Source organism: Trachymyrmex cornetzi, unplaced genomic scaffold (genome assembly GCF_001594075.2).
Source record: "Trachymyrmex cornetzi isolate Tcor2-1 unplaced genomic scaffold, Tcor1.1 scaffold313, whole genome shotgun sequence".
In the NCBI taxonomy this organism is placed as follows: Eukaryota; Metazoa; Arthropoda; class Insecta; order Hymenoptera; family Formicidae; genus Trachymyrmex; species Trachymyrmex cornetzi.
In genome coordinates, this window is record NW_017297828.1 from 404917 (window position 1) to 411689 (window position 6773).

Below are 6773 nucleotides of genomic sequence, written 5' to 3' on the forward strand. Positions count from 1 at the left end.
AGAGAGAGAGAGAGAGAGAGAGAGAGAGATGTAAGTTTTTTCCGTTCTCGCAAAAAAACATTTCAAATGGAAATAACTACATTTGCAAATGGAATACTCATGTTTTCTTTGTCCTTCCATTAGTACATGTATAATATTTGAGCTGATTTTACTGGCAATGAGTGGATTATTTTGAAAACTCAATCCTCCATCACATATTCTAGGATTCGTTCTGAAAATGAATCTCGGTCAACCATACATCAATTTATAAGTCCATAGAACGCTTCAATCGCAAACTTTAACTATATCAAATCATGAAAGATATCAATTTTCTTCTGCGAATTCGATTTCTAAGATAAGATTAGAAACCGGACGACAAGGAAAGCGAAAGGAAGACGATGAGAAAAAGAGTGCTTCTCTTTCCCATGATCCATTCCAAGAAATGAAAGAGAGAAAAGAAGAGAGAGAGAGAGAGAGAGAGAGAGAGAGAGAGAGAGAGAGAGAGAGAGAGAGAGAACTGTTATTAGCGACTCTCTCGCGGGTCGGTATTTATTTCTTATCTGCACATATGCGCGTACATGTTTTTAGTATGTTTGTTTCTAATTGCGAGAGAACTCATAAAATCGCGTTATGCATCTTGTATGTAATATTTTGTACATAAAAAATCGAAATGTATAAATGTCGCTACGTCCAAAAATAAAAAATAAGATATTGAAATCCAATGCCTTAGCACTTAAGTTACAAATTGAATATTTAAAACTGTGTAAAAATAATGACAAATTTTATATAATAAAAAAAATAGATTAACAAAGTTAAATCCCTCTCTCTCTCTCTTTACTCTGCGTAATGTTTATTTTTATATTTTAATTCATTTTTTATTTTTATTATTGATTTTTAATGAAATTTGCTTTGCCAGTTTTTCTCCTGTGTTTAATATTTTATTTTCACTTGAATTTTTGACATAAACGTAAAAGAGGAAAAAACATTATACTTTTTCAATAAATAACTAAATAAATACAGTAAATGTAAATAGTGTAAATTTTTGTTATTAATAGAATAATACAAATATTTTAAAAGGATATATAAAAAAATTCCATTTAATTCAATAAAATACTTTAAAATTTAATTATTTTTTCATCAACATTTTCAAAATCAGCTAAATGCTTTCTTCAGCTGCAAAAGCAGTAAAGTGCAACATATTTTAATAAATAGAAAATATATATTTCTCATGCCATATTATATATGTTTTGCTAAACTAATAAATTTTTAATTTTTCAAAACAAGATTCCAGAAAAGATCTCATTAATAGCTTGAATAAAAAATTAGAGAGAGAGAGAGAGAGAGAGAGAGAGATGTAAGTTTTTTCCGTTCTCGCAAAAAAACATTTCAAATGGAAATAACTACATTTGCAAATGGAATACTCATGTTTTCTTTGTCCTTCCATTAGTACATGTATAATATTTGAGCTGATTTTACTGGCAATGAGTGGATTATTTTGAAAACTCAATCCTCCATCACATATTCTAGGATTCGTTCTGAAAATGAATCTCGGTCAACCATACATCAATTTATAAGTCCATAGAACGCTTCAATCGCAAACTTTAACTATATCAAATCATGGAAGATATCAATTTTCTTCTGCGAATTCGATTTCTAAGATAAGATTAGAAACTGGACGACAAGGAAAGCGAAAGGAAGACGATGAGAAAAAGAGTGCTTCTCTTTCCCATAATCCATTCCAAGAAATGAAAGAAAGAAAAGGAGAGAGAGAGAGAGAGAGAGAGAGAGAGAGAGAGAGACAGCAGGGGCCGTGTTTCTCAATGACTATAAAAGCCGAATCATAATCGCGGTATCATTAACGACGTCGTGCGAAAGAAGCAATTAAAGCGCGCGGCTCGTGTTCTCCTCGTGAACCCGAACCCGGCTAGCTCTTTCCCGGCTCCTTCACTCTTGTGGGGTTTTGCCGTACAACTCTCGACTACACCACGTCATTCAGTGCGGCGTCGTGACATCGAGCGCATCGAGCACAGGAGAGACACGCCGGAGGAACGCCTCTACCTGTGCGCCGCAAAAAGTGGATCTGCCGCGCCGTTGCAGAAAAGGCTCGTCGGCGCCTCTTTCTCTCCCTTAGTTTTTTGTATCATCGTTACTTACTTGTTAATCAAATTGCGAAGAGAATTTCAAGATTATTTCCACTAAGAAGCGATAAGATTAATGTACGATCATCAGCTTGCAGCTGGTAAATTATAGTTTATATCTTCTATAACGAAAGGCGATTTTCGAAACAGGCATATTTAAGCGTTCATTATTTCTAATGGCAAAGTTAGCGACCATTTTAATTATTGCTTCAATTATTAAGATTAAATTACTTCAATCATTAAAATTAAATTGTTAAAATCAGGTCGCAATCAGTTTCTTTCGCAGGTTCTTTACCATCGTATAATAAGAGGATAAAATTCTCTTTATTTACGCATCGATACTTAAATATTTATGTACATAAAAAGTGTCAAATAAAAAATATTAATAATTCAAAAATTTTATGTCTAAAGAGAACTATCTTTTGTATAGGTGTTAATTTCTTTTTTGGCACCTGCGTTAGTCATCTGTTCGCATCCGAGAGGCGATATCGAATAAAAAAAATTGCGAGAATTCGTAAGTGCATCTTTGCGTAAAAACAAACTGCGTAATAAAAACGAGCTGCCGCGGCTAACAACATAAAGCACTTAACTGTAAGTGACTTTTCTTCGTACCCTAGATACATTTTTAAGTATCTAAATGCATTTTATGTCCGGATACTACCTGTATTATTCAGATACTGAAAAATAAAGAGTATCTTCTACCCACACCGACCGGTTAGAAGGTGGATCGTATCTCCGACACGGTGCGCTTCGACATCTCGTTCGCATCCGCGATGATAAAGGGCCCCAGGGGGCTCACAACGGGGCCCGTTCTTTGCCGCCGCATCTCTTTCCTTCCTTCCTTCTTCTCTTCGTTCTTGTTTCTGCGTACAGTAGCCGAGAGACGAGAGAGACTGCCTCTGAGTTTGGCTCGAAACTGCATTCCGCAGCTCCGCCGGCTCCGTTCGAGTCGCGTTGCATTCACCGCCATTGGCGCCACACGCGCATTTCTCGGCGTCGCCCTTTTGCACACGCACGTTTCTGCACGTGGTAGGTACACGTCGCTACGCATCGACAGTGTCGACACACGCACACGACGTCCGCGGATCCGATTTGCGCTCCTCGCATAAGCGAAGATACGCGAGACCATAAAATTACATTCAGCTGATTGTTCGCGCGTGTCATCGCAGCTACCAGGGTTCCGCAGCTTCCTATTATAATACGAGACGTGGCCCTAATTTCGTTCTTCGCTATTCTCTTTCCCTCTCTTTCCCCGTAACAATCGCGATTTGAAATAGACGCGTATTCGAGGATTATACATTTGGCATTTCTTTCGGAACAGATAAAGAACGACCTAAGTGCCAGAGTGACGTCAAAAGACGGCACTAGTGACGTCTAGCAGACCGAAATAGACGTCACTGTACCGCTTTTTGACGTCATTCCGTTACTTGGAAAAGCCATTTGATATTTTTAAAAATACTGAAAAATATTTAAAAATTTTGATATTAAAAAAAATATATTTCATATTTTCTTTATTATTCTACGGATTGTCATCAGAAAATTATGATTTATTATATTACTTAAAAAATTAAATAATTATTGGCGTTTCTCATTATATCTCCTTATCATTATTCAGTTTAAAAAATGAATATATATGTGTAATAATTACAATACTTTTTTATATTTCATCCAGACTTAGAGATCGAATTTTTTAATTGTTTCATCGCATCACAATCTCCATTCTGACGAAAATCATGTTCCTTTGACTTCGCCGGCAGTTTCGACAGCACGTGGCATACAGCTAAGGCGCGTATTCCGAGTTTCGCGCTACCGACTCATGAATAATAAAGCCAGTCGTGTCGAGCGAGCAATCGTGAACTCGATGATTCATTCGACACGAGGAGGTGAAGAAGAAGGAAAAGGAGGCGAACACCCACGCAACGCTTTCTCCGCCTCTGCTCTTAGAAAAAAAAAAAAACAACTATCCTCGAACACACGAATGGAGATACATTAAATTAAAACACGACCAAGTAGTATCGCGGGGACAGGTGTCGCCTAGCGAATGACCTCTTTCAGAGAATCGGGTCATCGTACGCGGTTTCTCGCGTGGGAGAACGACGTCGCATCGACGAAATGGAGAACGTTCGATCGCGTGGGGAAAGAGAGACGGAAGGAAAGAAGGAGTAAAACATATATTCTGTACTTCGCACATCGGGACGAGGATGTCGTTGGTGCAGCACTTCCTCCCTTCTGGGTAAGTCCGTGTTCCTAGGATTCATCCTGTTCTCCGATCCGCCTCGAACCGACCCGACAAACGTGCGCTGCGTTCGCATGCGATGCATAATAATGCAACACGAGCGCGTATGCCAATGCGGTTACACCGGGACTATCCACCTACCTATCTACCTACCTACACCCAGCTATCTAACTATCTACTTATCTGTCTGCCAACCCCCGCATTCCCGAGGCAGAGAACTTCGCGCCCCCATATTTCGGGGACCGCTTCGTTCTGCCCAAACTTTTAACAGCGAGGCGCCAAATAGTAAACGAGATCTCGAAAGCAAAAGCACGCTGTTCGCAAATAATTAAGTTTCTATGTAATTAATCATAAACATTATTAATCACGAACAATGTATTTTTGTACTAACAATGTTCGACTTTTTGTGACGAAATTCATAGATATGACGCATAGGTAAGCTGAGAGATAAGCGGAATAGCAGTAGGATTAAAATATTGTTTTGATCTCAGATTCACTTAAGCGTCAATTAATTCCCAACCGAGAAAAGATCTGGGGACGAGATTTTAAATGTATTGATGTATATATAAATGAGAGATTGTAAATACACAATCTATCTCTTTCTCTCTTTTACTGTTATACAATTATCCACTATCAATCTCCGTCTCTTATACGTGACGCAAGATAGATCGCGACTAATGGAGCCAAATTGGCTCACGGTTAAAATTAATTCGATGTCGCCGAGCGTCGATCCATATTTTATTCCAAGCCATTGTTGCTTTCGCGCAGATGTCCGATGCCAGGAAGAAATACCCTCGGCGTCGAATTCGTGCTACAGTGTCACCCGGACGACGAATACTGGGAATGTCCGGCCAGTATGGCGCCAGCCACACGTCGGTAACTTTATATCACACGTCTAAGTACGGCACTGGCGAGGGCCGACATACCCGGTCACGATTCAACGACTCAAGCCCACCGAATATATTTATACGACAGGAGACGCGGGAGCAGTCAGGAGGTGGTGGAGCACGGGGGAGGAGAGGGTACATCTGTTTCCATCCGGGCACGTGTCTACGGAATTAGAACGTTTCGAGGGAGACGAATACACGCGGGAGAAACGAGCCTCGCGAGGACGACAAGCTAGACTGAGAATACCCACCCGTGGCCCCGCGACCGCTGGACCGACGGATTCTGGGATGCCTCGCGGTCAGCTGGCGCGAAATAACAACGCGGCGGGCAAGCATACTTGTCTCGAAAATAGTGCTCAAAGCGATATATATATATATATATGTGTGTGTGTGTGTATATACACACAGAAAAAAAGACTATTCTTAAATGAACCATAATATATTCATACATAAGCAAAAATATTATAATCTTGCTTCAAAGATATCAATCTTGATTTGATTGAATTTGTATTGATATAAGATTTTTAATTGAGCAAGTCTTGAATTAAGTGCAAAGTAATACTTGCATCAAAATAAATTTAATCAAATCAAGTTTGATATCTTTGAAGCAAGATTATAATATTTTTGCTTACGTATGAATATAATATGGTTGATTTAAGAACAGTCTTTTATCTGTATATATAAGTGGTATATAATTTGTTAATTTCTCATTTCCATTTTTTAATATCCGGTATTCTCTTTAACTCAGCGCAATTATATGCTAGATACAAAAAATCTCTAATGATATGGTGAAACATTGTATTCGTATCTCAACTAAAGTGAAAGAAAACCCTATTTTTCTATATAATTTGATATAATAATAATTGGAACAATAATGTCGATGAATTAAGATTATAAAATATTAGAGGTTCGCAAAAGTTTGTGGTGCCACCGTTAGAATTTATTGTAAAAATATTTAGTTATATTGTTATCATGTTGGATGCCTTGTATCATATCAACTATATTCTTTGATTATCAGATTTAATATTAAACAAACGTTTCTTTTATATTTAACAGACACACACATACGTTTCTGATTTTTATTAAAATCTGCAGTCTTAAACCATTAAAATCAGTTGTGGTACCAACATTCAGAAAAAACAACAGATTCGCTACAAGTATCACGTACAATCCTTATGGCTTTCGCTATTCTTCTTATAATTATAAATAAATAACAAAATAGATAAAGTACAATACATACTTTATATATCAAGCTCTATAATTAAAATAATATTAAACTAAATAGCCAAGGAAAATAGTTGATTACTCCACAACTGTTGCAACATCTAATATAAACGTACGTAGGTTTATATAAAATCTGATAAGAGATCGCCAGCTGTATTGCTTACGGATTGTTTTACATTTAAAAGTAGCCTTTTCCCTCACAAAATATTAGATAGAACTAAACGTTGATTTATCCAAGTTAATAAAATTGTCACGAATCATCGCCCTTTGGAAAAGGGTGTTGCGCGTAACTCGAGACGAATGCGTTCG

At 37.6% G+C, this 6773-nt stretch overlaps 1 pseudogene; it reads left to right on the top strand.

The window, feature by feature from the left end:
* LOC108762627 (uncharacterized) overlaps window positions 1-5559 on the top strand; it is a 15740-nt pseudogene extending 10181 nt beyond the window's left edge.
* The last annotated feature ends 1214 nt before the right edge of the window (window positions 5560-6773 follow it).